The sequence below is a fragment of the Coregonus lavaretus genome (genome assembly GCF_964263955.1).
Source record: "Coregonus lavaretus genome assembly, chromosome: 31".
NCBI classification, from domain to species: domain Eukaryota; kingdom Metazoa; phylum Chordata; class Actinopteri; order Salmoniformes; family Salmonidae; genus Coregonus; species Coregonus lavaretus.
In genome coordinates this window covers 33,141,895-33,156,846 of record NC_140018.1, presented here as the reverse complement: position 1 = coordinate 33,156,846, position 14,952 = coordinate 33,141,895, and the positions used below count along the sequence as shown (strand labels likewise).

The window sequence follows — 14,952 nt, the reverse complement described above, 5'->3', positions numbered from 1 at the left end:
GGATCTACAGCGAGGCGGCGTATCCGGCGCCAGTCGGCGGCCGCAGGAGGCAGGAGAGCGGGCCCAGCCCCCCCAGCAGCCACGGTGGCCCCATTGCAGCCGGCGAGGGAGGTGGTGAGAGCGCCGACCTGGGCCCCTAAGGGAGGCCACAAGAGGAGGCGCACATGACGGGACGCGGGGGAGCGAATGGAGGACACGTCATCCTTGAACGTGACCACTGTTCCCCCCCACCCTTCGGTTGAAGGGATGGGTGATGATGTAAATGCTTTTGTTGATGTGTTGAATAAAGAGTTGGCTCCACCTGACTTTGTCAAAAAAGAGCCCCTTTTCCATAATACGTCCGAGAGCGTTCAAATCTCACCCTCTCTCCCTTACCACTCTAAGCGCCGTTCAGCCCACCAAGGGTGCGCTGCTGAACAGGCATTCAGAGTAGGTTCACATAACACTTCAGGTATAAGAAGTGCTTCACATAGCAGACGGCAGTCTTTGTCAGACTCTGACATGATGACGCAGCCGCTATTTGGGGATGGCGCACTATCGCAGACCAAGGTCTCTGTTAGTGCGATTCAGACCCATGCTGCGTTCACGGAGGGCCCGATTACCACGGTCACGATGGTGCCAAGTGCATCGGCGCCCCCACTTCCCTTTGAACGCGCTAATACTCACCACACTGAGCGTGACTCAACCCACCAGAGGTGCAGAGTTGAACACACACAGAAGGTGAAGGTTAAGAAGGTATCAAGGCGCCGCCTTGTGTTACCTCATAGGGACCTCATATTACAGACTCCTAGGAGTATTGTAGTGAGGGACTCTAATAGCGAATTGCAGTCACCTACAATGACGCAATCGCTTGCTGAGGATGGTGCCCTGTCGCAGGCTGTGGCCTCGGTCAGTGCAATTCAGACCCGCGCTGCGTTCACGGAGGGCAGGAATACGACGGTTACGGGTTTAACTGACGTCTCTGCCCCCCCTTCTGGTTCAGAACGCACTAATGCTTCCTCTCCCTTTCATGGGAGGCCCGCCTTGGGCTGTTCCACCACCTCAGTGTTGGGGAACAGCGGCGGCAAGGGCCATAGAGGAATACAGGTCCTTCCTACTGAATGTACCACAGCTTCGTGCTCGGCCGCTTTCTCTGTATTGCAGTGGCAGCGAAGCTGCACCCTCTCACGCTGGCTACAACAGACGTTGCAGAAGGGTTATGCTCTCCAATTCCATCGAACCCCACCCCCATTCAGGGGAGTGGTGGAGACGGTGATGAAAACGCCCGAAAAAGTGGCCGCTCTGGTTTCAGAGATTACGGAACTTTTGGCGAAGGAGGCGGTCACAGTGGTTCCCCAGGAGCAAAGGAACAAGGGGCTATATTCGCCCTACTTCCTAGTGCCAAAAAAGACAGGGGGAATGAGGCCAATATTGGATTTACGCATTCTCAACGAGAGCGTAACCAAACGGCCCTTTCGAATGCTAACGACAAAACGTCTGCTGGAATGTGTCCAGAAAGGAGACTTTTGTACGAGCATAGACCTAAAGGACGCGTACTTTCATGTGCCGGTACAGCCGCGTCACAGGAAGTTTCTGCGATTCGCCTTTCAAGGGGTGGCGTACGAATACACAAGGATGCCATTCGGGTACGCCCTGGCACCTCGCACGTTTTCCAAGTGTGTGGAGGCGGCATTGGAACCGTTGCGTCGTCAGGGAATACGGGTACTAGCCTACCTAGACGACCTACTGGTTCTCGCCCCGTCAGCAGAGCTGGCGATCACTCACACAACACAGACAGTGATTCATCTCACACGTCTGGGGTTCGCTGTGAATTGGAAAAAGAGCACGCCCTGGCCCAGTCATCAGATTGTCTACCTGGGGATACAGCTAGACACTGTAATGATGAGGGCTCGAATTTCGGACTCCCGAAGGGTAGCCTTGTTGCTAGCCCTGAGGAAGTGTCGTCCGAATCACACGGTGACGGCGCTGTCGATCATGTCACTCTTGGGTCTCATGTCGTCAGCCGACACTGTGGTTCCGCTGGGACTCTTGCACATGCGCAGGATGCAGCGATGGTTCGCCCAACTGAGACTAGACCCTTTGCGTCAACGTCATCGGTTGGTGTTGGTTCCCCTCTCGCTCAGTGCAGATCTGAACTATTGGAGAAACACGCGCGTTCTCACGCACGGAGTCCCGATAGGCAAAGTGTCCTCTTACATCCCAGTGTTCACAGATGCGTCTCTGACGGGATGGGGAGGGACATGTCAGACCCAAGCGATAGGAGGTGTGTGGCCTCCTTCGAGTCGCCACATCAACCTCTTGGAGTTGGAAACGGTTCGACTGGTTTTGACCCACTTCGCGTCTACCCTTCGGGGTCGCGATGTGCTGGTCTGGTCAGACAACCGGACCACAGTAACCCACATAAATCGCCAAGGAGGAGTCAGGTCTCCTGCTCTCCATCGGGCGGCAGAGGAATTGTGGCTGTGGGCTCACGAGCACCTTCGCTCGTTGAGAGCAGCACACATTCCGGGCTACTTGAACGTAGGAGCAGACCTCATGTCAAGAGGGGGTCCTCGAGACGACGAGTGGTGTCTGCATCCGGACATTGTTCTCCAAATTTGGGAACAGTTCGGGAGAGCCGAGGTGGATCTATTCGCGTCACGTGTGAACGCGCAATGTCCCCTATGGTTCTCTCTAAGGGAACAGGAAGAACCGCCACTAGGAAGAGACGCCTTTGCGCATCACCCGTGGCCGAGAGTTCTTCTGTATGCATTCCCTCCGCTGTCCTGCATTCTCCCACTGTTAGCCAGGGTGAGATCAGGAGGGAAGTCAGTGATACTGGTAGCCCCCGATCACCCAGGGGCTCCTTGGTTTGCGGAGATGAGTCAGATGTTGATTGCGCCACCTTGGCCAATTCCACATCGACGGGACGCTTTGTCTCAGGCGGGGGGCACGATAGGGCAGTTGCCCATAATCGGCCAACTACTGAAGGCCTGGCTGCTGATAGGGACAGGCTAGAGCGCCATGGGTTATCTGATGCGGTGATCAGGACCATACAGGGTTCATGTGCCAGTTCCACTTCTAAGATGTATGCCAGTAGATGGAACGTGTTTTCACAATGGTGTGTCACACAAGGTGTAGACCCCATGAGCTGTCAGGTTGAGAGTATTCTCTCTTTCCTACAGCTTATGTTTGACAAGCAGCGATTGCCCGCCACCATTAAGGTGTTTGCAGCGGCGATTTCAGCTTGTCATGAGGGGTTTGGCAGAGACAATGTCTTTAGCCACCCTCTAGTGAAACGTTTCCTATTAGGAACGTGGCGGCTTAGGCCAACACCTAGAGCCACGCATCCTCAGTGGGATTTGGCTTTGGTACTCGAAGCGCTATGTAAGTCGCCGTTCGAGCCATTGAATCAAATACCCCTCAAGATGCTGTCTTTTAAGACAGCGCTGTTGCTCGCTTTGACTACGGCTAAGCGTGTTAGTGATTTGTGTGCTCTTTCGACGAGACCCGACTGCCTGGCCATTAATGGCGATCTGAGCAGAGCGGTGTTACGTCCTAATCCGGCATTTGTGCCGAAGGTTATTAGGAGTTCATATAGATCACAGACCGTGGAGCTGTGGGCTTTTTCTCCTCCTCCTCATAGAGAGAGGAGTGAATAAAGGCTCCATCGCCTGTGCCCAGTACGCGCCTTGGCGTGTTACGTTGAGCGCACAGCAGCGATTAGGTCATCGCCTCAGCTGTTTGTGTGTCATGGTGCGGCTGCACTAGGTAGACCACTTTCGAAACAGCATCTGTCTCATTGGCACTGTGAGAGCATTGAGACAGCTTATGAGGCAGCGGGGCGACAATTGCCTCAGGGTATCAGAGCTCACTCCACTCTTGGAGTAGCAGCTTCTACTGCCCTTTTCAGAGGAACAGGGGTAGAGGATATACGTAGAGCGGCGTCATGGTCAACACCGTCTCCATTTATCCGTTTCTATCTCTTGGATATGTCTTCTAACTCTTTGGCTCAGTCTGTACTCAGCGTGGCTGAAGGGAGACGTTGAGCTAGGAGGAGAGGAATGCAGGACTGTGGAGACAGGGTCTCTATCAGGTCCGCTTCCGATAGAAGGACATATTTTTGGCATGACTCCTGACTGACAGGTTCAGTACAGTAGAGGGCATGTATTGATCTGCCCACCAGTGATTCACTGGAGTGAGGCGGGATGATGAGGGATAATAGTAGTAACCTGGATTACGATACTATTAGACCGGTCATGACAATTTGACGGAATGTGACGTCAAATCTATCTGCTTGTTCAGATTAGTATGAATCATGTTCTGGGATCTGCCCACTAATCTCTGGGGTTCCATTGATTGAGTGAGGCGGCCTACCGTGTACACAATGTAGAGTGACACTTTGTGTCATTCCATTAGTGGTCGGTAGTATTGTAACAGGATATTGAGGTACCATCTATCTGCTAGTACAGATTAGTATGGCCGGTATTATGGTGATCTGCCCACTAGTCAATGGTGTTGCCATTGGACTAGGTGGGGCGGGTTTTTAACCGATGACGCAGTATATTGTGACACTTGTAGGGTGACAGTGGTTACAGTACTGCGGGAATTGGTAGCAGCCATTGCTAGGCCTGACCTTTTCATTTTGATGGGAAGTGTTGGGCTCGGCAGGGAGTACATTTTGGAGCGCTACGCTCCGCCTTAAACCAATAGGAGCAGAGCTCCCCTATGGGGCGGAGCTCCACGATATAGAACGATTAGTTACCGGAGTGTAACTCCAGTTCTATGAGTGGAGTGGAGCCCCATAGGACTTATGAGTGGAGTGGAGCCCCATAGGACTTCTATGAGTGGAGTGGAGCCCCATAGGACTTAAGGTCCTGCCGACCCTCTCTAGTCTCGCTGAAGATAAATATCTCGGGAGGCTGATTGAGGGGACACCTGTACTCCTGTACCCTCTTATAGGGACACCTGTACTCCTACTGGCTGCAGGTGTGTGCATAATTTTGTCTCAGGCTGATGCTGCCTTAGGGCAGTGGGTAAACCAATAGGAGCAGAGCTCCCCTATGGGGCTCCGCTCCACTCATAGAACTGGAGTTACACTCCGGTAACTAATCATTAGTAGCTTGCACCATGTAAACAAGTTTTCGGCCTACATATTTTGTTGAAACCAAAGCCACACAAAGGCTCATAGTCAATGTTCACAAGTTTGGAGTAGCTAACTAGCTACATAACATAACTTGCCAGTTGATCTGGCAGTCTTCTTAGTTAGCTAGCTAGCTACATTAGCCTACCATACACACAATATAGATGTGTTAGCTTGATTGTAATCAACTAGCTAACTTACTTACTAAACGGACCATAAAGATATCATACTTCTGTGTTGGCTTAGGAAGCAAATTGCAAGATGGTGTATAGGCATGGTTAGCTATATAGCTAGCTATTGTTGACATAAAAGACTGTCATGTCATTAACCCCTCTGCTTGCAAGTTCTTTTCTTTTTGCATCTACCTTATCAAGTTAAAAACAATATTCTATTTACCCTTGATGCTTTCCTTTTTGATACTCTGGCTCTGTAAAAAGAGAAGTAGATAACTTTAGAGATGTCTATTCTATTCACGCCCTGATTGTGCATGGGGCACATAGCGTGGACGCCCAGGTCAGTGGCTGGGTCATGGGCCGGAATCTTTGGTAGGGGTTACATCTCCACAACAACTGATCTTTGAAACATTTCTCTCCACAGTGCTCCTGTGAAGGGGGAAAGCTTTCAGCGATTTCACCGGACCAGACTGTCGGTTTCTGTCATTTAAAAAAGGAGAGACTATATATGTCTACTATAAACTCTCAGGCAGACAGACAGATATATGGGCAGGGAGTGTAAGTATAAGTTAATATTTAATTATGTGATAACATTGCAGTCTAGAAGGAATGTTGAAGCATTTTCTGTTTTGTTAACATCATGTTTCGTTCTCTGTTTTTGTTGCAATTTCGTACAATAGGTTGGTAACCGCTTTGGTTACTTCAATAAGGACCAACTTGTAATCAATCACATATACACTGAAAAAGAATTGGAGGTTCCTTCTGAGGTAAATTGATTTAGGCCTATTTCACTACTGCCAATGTATCATCACTTAAGCAAGTATCTGGAATGACTGAACTTCTTTCTGAAATGGGTAGTATGACTCAAACAATGTCTTCTTTTTCTTTTCAGGAAACCAACTTTGTTTGCTTTGACACTGGACACGATAAGTTTGACAGTTATGACATTGATTCACTGTTAGGCTCCTCTTTATTGTTAACAGACAAGGAGGAATCTGTGCAAGTAACCACAGATACTTTTGACCTAACCAAAAGTGCTGAGAGCACCACAGTGGAAGTGGATAAGCCTCCACCTGAAGTGACACTGTCAGAAAATTATGAGATTGATAGGGATGTTCCTGAGGACATTGATAAGGTTGTAGAGGAGGTTCCAGATGAGGTTGTAGAGGAGGTTTCAGATTATGAAGATCTGAGACATTTTGAGCCTTTAGAGTCCTCTCTGCCTCAGCCTGAAACTCTTGACACAAAGGGAGTGGAATCTGACACTGTACTTGAGACCACAGCTGAGAGGATCAAAGATTACCTTCAGAAAGATCAGCAGAGGACAGAGGACTCTTTGCCGGACAGTGTTGTTGAACCAGAGGTAGGTGAGACCAAAGAAACCCCCTCAGAACCTCTATCCAAAGATGATCCTGAGTTAAAGAATGCACCTGATGGTTTTTCAGAAGGCAGACCTATCCCTGAGTTAACTTTTGATGCTGTCACCTCTGATGATGAGGACACTTGGAAGGTGACTCCATATGACGAGGAGGACGAGGAAAGTGACAAGTTTGAATATCAGCAGGATGAGGAAAGTGATTATCATCTCAGGGAAACTCCATTGCTGGCTTTTTCTGAAGAACCTTTTAATTTGGAACACAAGAACTGTCACGGTTTCGGCCGAGGCTGCTCCTCCTCCTTGTTCGGGCAGGCTTCGGCGGTCGTCGTCTCCGGAGTACTAGCTGCCACCGTTCTTTGTTTTCGATGTTTGTTTGGTTTGGTCTGTTTGGTACACCTGTTCATGTTTAGTGTTGATTATGTGTCCTATAAGTTCTCGTTGTTTCTGTCATGTGTTGTGTGTAATTGGTTTCACCTGTCTGTTAGTGCTGTTCACTTTTTGCCAGTCGCTAGCGTGTACCGTCGCACTGTTGTTTTCGTGCGAGGTCGGTTTTGTGTTTTACGCACTGTTGCGTATTGTTCGCCTCCGGGTTGGTTAGACCCGTTTGTTATTTTGTCTTTTCAAGTAAAGACTGGTTTGACTTAGCTCCTGTGTCCTGCACTTGATTCCGCACCACATCCGCATCAGATACCCTGACAAGAACATTCCGGAATCTGATCAGACAGATGAGGAAGACAGTCTATCAGAGGTACCTCATACACATAAACAGGACTCCAAGGACAATAACCTGTGGTCTTCATTTGGTGATACAGATTTTAACATTGTCAGTGGTGGGGAAAGAATAGCTCATGTTGCCGGTTCAGAGGAAGATGACGAGGATAATGACGAAGGTGAAATGACACCAGAGGAGTCTCCCAAAATTGAAGAACCCAAGGAGTCAGAGGAAGCAGAACAGCCACATGAGCTAATCTTTGAGGAACCTGCAGACTCTAATTTCAGTGAGGATGCTGTCAAAGTACCTGATGAGGATTCCCAGACGTTGCAGTTTGAGGATGAATCTGAAGAAGGTGACATTGAACCTTCAACACCTCCTGCTGATGAGGCAAGTCCCTTTGAACACACTGAGGAGGCTTTAGCAGAGAACCTTACAGTAGATGACAGCCCAGTCCCTAAACAGCTCTCAAAGACAGACATGCTCTCAGACTTTGATAGTAAAATTAACGAATCAGAGCAGAAACAAGCTGTCGAAGAGTCACAAGTAGATAATACATTGAAACAGGCTTTTCAGACGATTTCGAGAACCATGCCAGAAGGTCCCAGATCTAAGTAAAAAAAACAATGGTGAAAGAGAGCCATCAAGAACTCCTCATAGAGGAGGAGGATTCAATACACCTAGAGGGGGAAGAGATTGAGGAAGAGTTGCTGGAGGATGAAAATGCATCATTGTGTTCATCCAAAACTGAGCACAGTGATGAAAAGGACAAAGACAGTCTATCTGAATTTGGGTCAGAGCAACCCAATAATGATACACAAACCGATGTTGTATCCAGTGATGTGTTGGATGTGGTCCAACACGACAAGGCAATTGACATAGAACCTAAGGTGCATGAGACTGAGAAGGATGCTGAAAGCCACACACCCTCACTTGAAGAGAAGGTTCCGGATCCCTTCCCAAGCAAAGAGCCGAAATACAGTGAAGATGTGTTGAGGCTGACACTATTGCGAGACCACTTTAAGGAGGAGGATATGGAGCGCTTCCAAAAGATTCTGGGTCTTCAGAACCTCTTTAGGGTGGAGTTCCTGTTCTCTGACCTGGAGCAGGAGCTGAAGGCTGCCCGGCTGTCCCAGACAAACACCAGTGAGGACATTGAAAAGGCGCTGGAGGCCATTTTGGAAGCCTCTGAAACACCAATCCTGGATGAGATTGAGAGGATGCTGGATGCCCAGGAGAACACTGACCTGCAGCAGGAGGCTGGTGAGTTTATTGAGGAAGCTGCCATCTTGGACGACTTCCAGGAGTTGGTGTTCATCCTGAGTCAGAAGTACTCAAACGCCAGAAACAGTGCTCCCTTGGCAGTTGGCAGTCAACTACACCCGGACACAGGTAATATTGCTTTTTAAAAATCAGTTTAAGTTAATGTCAGAGTACAGGAGAATTAAAACCTTTTGTTAAATGCATATTTGGAAAGTGTCATACATTGCTAATGACATGATAATAATGCCTGGAGATTTGGTTTGCATAATAAGCTGTATTTATGAAATGCCCAAGAAGTACAACAAAGTAAATAGTAGTCTGTTGACAGAACAAATACACATCCTGACAATGCCAGTGAGATTGCAATGCATGAAAATGTACTCACTGTTTGAACCTCTGAATGTTTCAAAAGATGGGGAAATGTCTGATGCGGAGGAAGAGAAGACATTCCTGACAAAATTTATTCATGACAAAAATAATTGTCTAAACATTAACAATGATTCATATTTGTTCCTATTTAAGTGGTATTTGCATTAAATGTGCAGTTCAAAACATGGTCCAAGGTCAAATAGGGCGGCAGGTAGCTTAGTGGTTAAGAGTGTTGTGCCAGTAACCGAAAGGTCGCTGGTTCTAATCACCGAGCCGACTAGGTGAAAAATCTGTCGATATGCCCTTGAGCAAGGCACTTAACCCTAATTGCTCCTGTAAGACGCTCTGGATAAGAGCGTCTGCTAAATGACTAAAAAAAAAAAAAAAAAATATGCTGCAATACACTGTATTCTTCTTCTTCTTCTTCTTCTTCTGTGGGCTTTATGGTGGACTACAACCTAAAAAGGTGTATTGCCGCCGCCAACTGGATGGGTTGAAACCAAAACAAGGTAAAAATAAAATCCATACGTGATAGGGAAACTAACTTAATCCACCGAAATAAAAATAGTACATTGACAAAACAAAACTCCTATTTCTTCCTTCTTTCAATTCTCCATATCTCCCTTCTCAGGCTCTAGGGCCTGAGACGGTGGTACGGCTTGTGACAATATTCCATGTAACTCCTTCGTCGAGAAATCTTTCAGCCCCAGGAACCTCTCCGCCGCTTCTACAATGATTTCTATCTTCCTGGACCTTCTCTCCACCTTGGCAGTGCCATTTATCACCATAGCTATAAAGGTACTGATAGTGACGCTGTTGTCTATGGTGATAAGAGTTAACTGTGGAGTCGACCTTACTGATAAATGCATAGATCAGAATAATTTGACAAAACAGATGAATGAAAATAAGGCTGTTGAACCACCAAATCTGAAACATAAATTGTATGGGGTGGCAGGGATGTTGTGGAGGATCAGAAAGTTAAGACTCAAAAAAATTAGGGGAATGATCATGCTATTTCAATGGCAATACATTCCATTATGCAGCATAATGAAAAGTGTCATTTCGAATTTTGGGAGGAAGTTGGCAAAACTTTGCAATGGCCAATTGGAAAACCCATTGTCACCAAACGTAGTATCAAACATTTTAGGAATATGTGGGACAAGAATAGAGGTAACATTCAGTTTTGTTAATCAGATTGAGGAACAAGGTTGAGTTGACCAATCCTTTGAGCCGTCACCCATATGTAATGAGATAGGAGATGAGGATGACAGCATAAACTTTAGTCAGTGCAACAGTCAAAGACAATAAACTAACTGATACAAAAACACCAAACACAGAGGGGGGAGGAGAAATGCAGTGAAACGTAAATATGGTGAGGAATGTGTCACACAGCACAAGAAACCCCAAACACTTTTGTTTTTGTAAATCACCAAATAACAGTAAACAAGCAATGATTGTATTGGCCTATCTCCAGATAGTCAAAAGGATGTAGCATCTGCTACTTTTCTATGCAACTCAGAATCATGTTGAGTTCAAGTACAGCCATTGTAAAATGGATTTAGTCTGAAAGGGGACTGTGACACATCTATACAATCTATTGCTAGTGACAACAAAGTGAAATTAAACAAAATGGTAAAAGAGAACGTAAATGAGGTTCAGGTACAAAATCTTTGGTAGGCTCAGTGCCTCACATCCCTAGAATCATGTAGTTAAGTAGGCCTCAAACAGTACTGGGGAAAATCTGAATATTATTTATGGGGGGGGGGGGGATATAGATAATTTTAAACAATAAAGGCAATACTTGGGGAGATATTGACCCTGAATATGGAATGGACCAGCACAGTTGACCAACATCACTTTTATGGGTTGTAAGAATAGGCAGAAAGAGGTTCATGTCTTTGGTATTGGCCTGTAATTAGTTGCAATGCTTTTTTGTCATTTCATTTGCAATGGCATGTGACTTGGATCATTACCATCATTGATGGTCCTCCCAAATATGTTCACTACCGGGCTTCCCTGGACCTTGATAGTAGAGTGGCTACTATTTTGAGAACAGAAAAAAATAAAATAAGGATAGCCAACCCTTAGCGTCGTCCCTCAACTAGGCATTTATATTAACATTTATTTGATCAATTTTGACTTACTTTTAAAGGTTAATATAAATGTAGTTGAGGGACGATAGCCTACCCTGAGACTGTGAGAGTCATATCCTCTCTATATTTGCTTAGTTTGTTTTGGTACTACAGTATTAGGGATTTATTATTCTCCTAAACTGATGGGATGACTAACTTAGAAAGAATGCAGTCTTGACTGGGCTAATGTAGGCTGTGACACCTGGCAGGCTGTAATTGATGTGAAGAGAAGATAAGGATTGTGTCTTCAAATGCTAGACTATAATAGTTCATTGTGATTTATGAGTCTTCCTTTGACATGGGAATGATGTCTAAGGGAGCTGGCTCTTCTCACTATGATAGGTTGTTATGATAATCTTGTGCCTGCCTGAAGTGTGTAACAAATGGCGCCGAAGAGATGAGACCAACCCCCTGCATCAACGGATTGGCTGAGAAAGTTTAAACCACTCAAGTCTTTACTCTAATTGGCCAGCAGAGAAGTGGGAAACTTCCTCTGTCAGAGTATTTGGGTATTGTTTTCTGGAACAATGAGTTAGTTCTCTGGAGTGTCCTGCGAGACATATCAGAGAGCCCGTATATACGAAACATCATATTTACCATTGAAGGTTTTTGCATTAATTAAAATAACTAGTATACCTTAGAAGTCGTGTTGACCTCTTTTGTTCCTAATACCAGATTTGAATTGACGCGACTTTGACAATTGGTGACCCCGACGCGGTCTGGTAGAAGGGACTTCGCTGGGTAAATGTCCGGCCCATTTGGTCAACTCTTTAATCGAACCGTGTGTTTCACAAACTGCCCGGGCTTCTAAAAAGGTAAGCAGATACCTGTTGTTAAATAACCAAAGATCTGCAAATTGGCTTTATCCAAATTAATTTTGTGAAACACCTGTCTGATGTAAGTGAACTAAATTATGAAACTATTATGAGTAGATAAGCACAATATTGTGACATGCAAGCCTTTGGTAGATGTGATGTTTAAACCTTGGTACCGTAGAGTATTGTTTCACCGGCACGTACCAGAAGCCTAGGTACGGATAGGATCGGGAAATAGTACTGAAGTCTCCAGGCTAGGATCACCAGGGGTGAGAACTGGATGACACAGGGAATTATTGGCTAAGGGCGTTGGCTACTGACACATATCCAGAAGAGATATGGCTAGGATCAGAGGAGCGCTAAAAATTTTAGTTGAGTATTGTTTCTCTGACACATATCCAGAAGAGATATGGCTAGGTTCTGAGAAAATACTGAAGTCTCCAGGCTAGGATCACCAGGGGTGAGAACTGGAGATACAGGGAATTATTGGCTAAGGGCGTTGGCTACTGACACATATCCAGAAGAGATATGGCTAGGATCAGAGGAGCGCCAAAATTTTAGTTGAGTATTGTTTCTGAGACACATGTCCAGAAGAGATATGGCTAGGTTCTGAGGAAAATACTGAAGTCTCTGGACCACAAATGGTGGAACCGTGAGATACAGGGATTAATTGATTAAAGTGTAACGTTGTGGCACATATCCACTGAAGATATGGCTAGGATCATAATGGCCACTTAAATTTTAGATAGTGTTACGCTACTGACACGTATCAAAAGGCTAGATACGGATAGAGTCAGGGGGACACTGGGTGTTGTATGCATGAGTGCGCGAATGATCACAGACGAAATAAAATAGTGAATAGGGGTTATTAAAAAATAATAAACCTGTATATTAAGACGTCTGTGGCTGTCCAAACGGTATAATTTGGGAATAACTGTTGGATTTGTGGTTGCTTAAACCATATAACCCGTTAAAAACAATTGGGAACATAAAGCTAAAGTGATGAATTGTGTGACTGAACTAAAACGTTTGAACTGAAATATTTGAAATATAACGTTTGGTGTTTGAAAAAGCATAATACTGCTTTTGAATAGTTGTGTCGAAACAATTCGGTTTAATATTTGATTTGAGGTTTGATGTTTGACGTAGAATAATACTGGTTTTAGGTGCTTGGTTTGGGCTATTTGGTTTATTATTTGATTTAACGTTTGATGTTTGACCGTGCAAAATACTGGTTAAACAATTAGACCGAAATAATTCGGTTTATAAACGTGCACCAACTTTAACTAATTAGGTGGGAATTATTTGATTTAAATAAATGGACTGGAGTACTTTGAGTAACGGCGGAATATTGGAGGCGCGCTGGGACGAGAAGCAGCTCCTCACAGCTCCTCAAAAAGGTAGAGTTGCGAGGGGAGGGGCTGGAGAGAGCGAAAGTGTGGCTTTTGGAGCCATGAAAAGACTGGGAGATGGCTGGGAACGCATGTGGGTATCTGACGAGAGAGTGTTCTAAACTTGCTCACCGAGCGTAGACGTGTGTTGGGTGAGAAAGTAGAGAATATTTACATGTGCGTTTTTGGTAATTTGGCAGACGCTCTTGTCTAGAGCGATTTATGGGAACAATTGGGGTTGAGTGCCTTGCTCGAGGGCACATCGGCAGATTTTTCGCCTGGTCGGCTCGGGGATTGGAACCGGCGACCTCTCGGTTGTTGGCGCGGCGCTATTGGTCACTAAACTGTCGGCCGCCCCATATGAGTTTAAGATTGTGGCGTTGTTGGATAATATGATGGCGGAATAAACTGACCATAAGTAATGTTGTTTTAGACGTAATGTATAATATAATACAAAACAAATAGAGGGTTAAATTGAACTAATTATCATGGTAGAGCTAACGTAGTACAGTGAGGGAACTTCATTTTGTGTCAGAGGGTAAAATGAGAAATCATTGTAATATGCTATTGGTGGAAATCTATTTATCATTTCAAGGCATGGAGTAACAATCTGCATTTATGAGTGTAAATTACACGGCTGATGTGTTGATTGAATGGGTACGATGAGTATTTGGTTTGGTAATGTTGAATGGACTATTTGTAGCGAGCGTGTTTAGGGGTTAAATAGAAAAACTAACTTATACAATAGGGAATCAAAAGGAGAGAGAGTTTTTTGCTGAGGTGAAAGCTACTGCGATTTTCATTTGGTGACGTCACTTGCTCTATGAATGAACTGGGAGTGGTTACTTTGAGAGCATCGCAGATGGTGTGAAGTGACTGGCGATGTCCCTGGTTCGAACACAGGTAGGGACAGTAGACAAAGCTTTCGCAGTGGGGCTATATACCTAAATTACTATGTGGATTGAGAAATGTGAAAGATTGAATTAGATAGCTTAAATAGAAGTATTCTAGAAAAGTCTATGAAAATATGTTACCAACGATAGCAAGTATTTGTTTTATTAATTAGGGCCTAATCAGAGAGAACAGTTAAATAAATTGAATAGCGAACTGAAATGGGTTAGCGGGAAAAATACAAAATAATTGGACGATTATAAAACGATAATTTATTTTGGTTAGGATGAAAGTATGCATTGGCTGTTGTGCTGGGGAATAGCGCCAGCCTGTAGTGGGTTATGGATTTGTTACATAGACTTATATTTTGGACTGGGGCGATAGAATAGGCTACAATTGTAGCATAATCAGAAAAAAAGACACAATTTAATGTGAAATAGTTATTACAATTGTTGTTGATAGTTGTTACGGTTATTATCATTGATCCAGTAATGATATAAGGATAGTAGAGGAAGGCAGGGGATTTAATCTCATTTAGGGAAGTTATATTAGGAAGAAAATACCATTAAATGAGGGAACATTTGATGTAACCGTGATTGTATTGGCTAAAAACTCAAATATGACATTTACAGGGAGGACAGGAACAATAGAAGGGAAGACAGGTTTTCCTAGGGGGTTGAATAAATAATTGATAAATGGATCATTT

General features: G+C 45.0%; 1 pseudogene across 1 annotated transcript in view; it reads left to right on the top strand.

Annotated features, from left to right (window-relative positions):
- Window positions 1–6,141: 6,141 nt before the first annotated feature.
- The window catches only part of LOC311107166 (transport and Golgi organization protein 1 homolog), a 30,531-nt pseudogene continuing 21,720 nt past the window's right edge, over window positions 6,142–14,952 (top strand). Inside the window, exons 1-2 of the transcript in view lie at window positions 6,142–6,947; window positions 7,486–8,777. The product of the transcript in view is annotated as a transport and Golgi organization protein 1 homolog (transcript). The remainder of the gene's footprint in view (window positions 6,948–7,485; window positions 8,778–14,952) is intronic.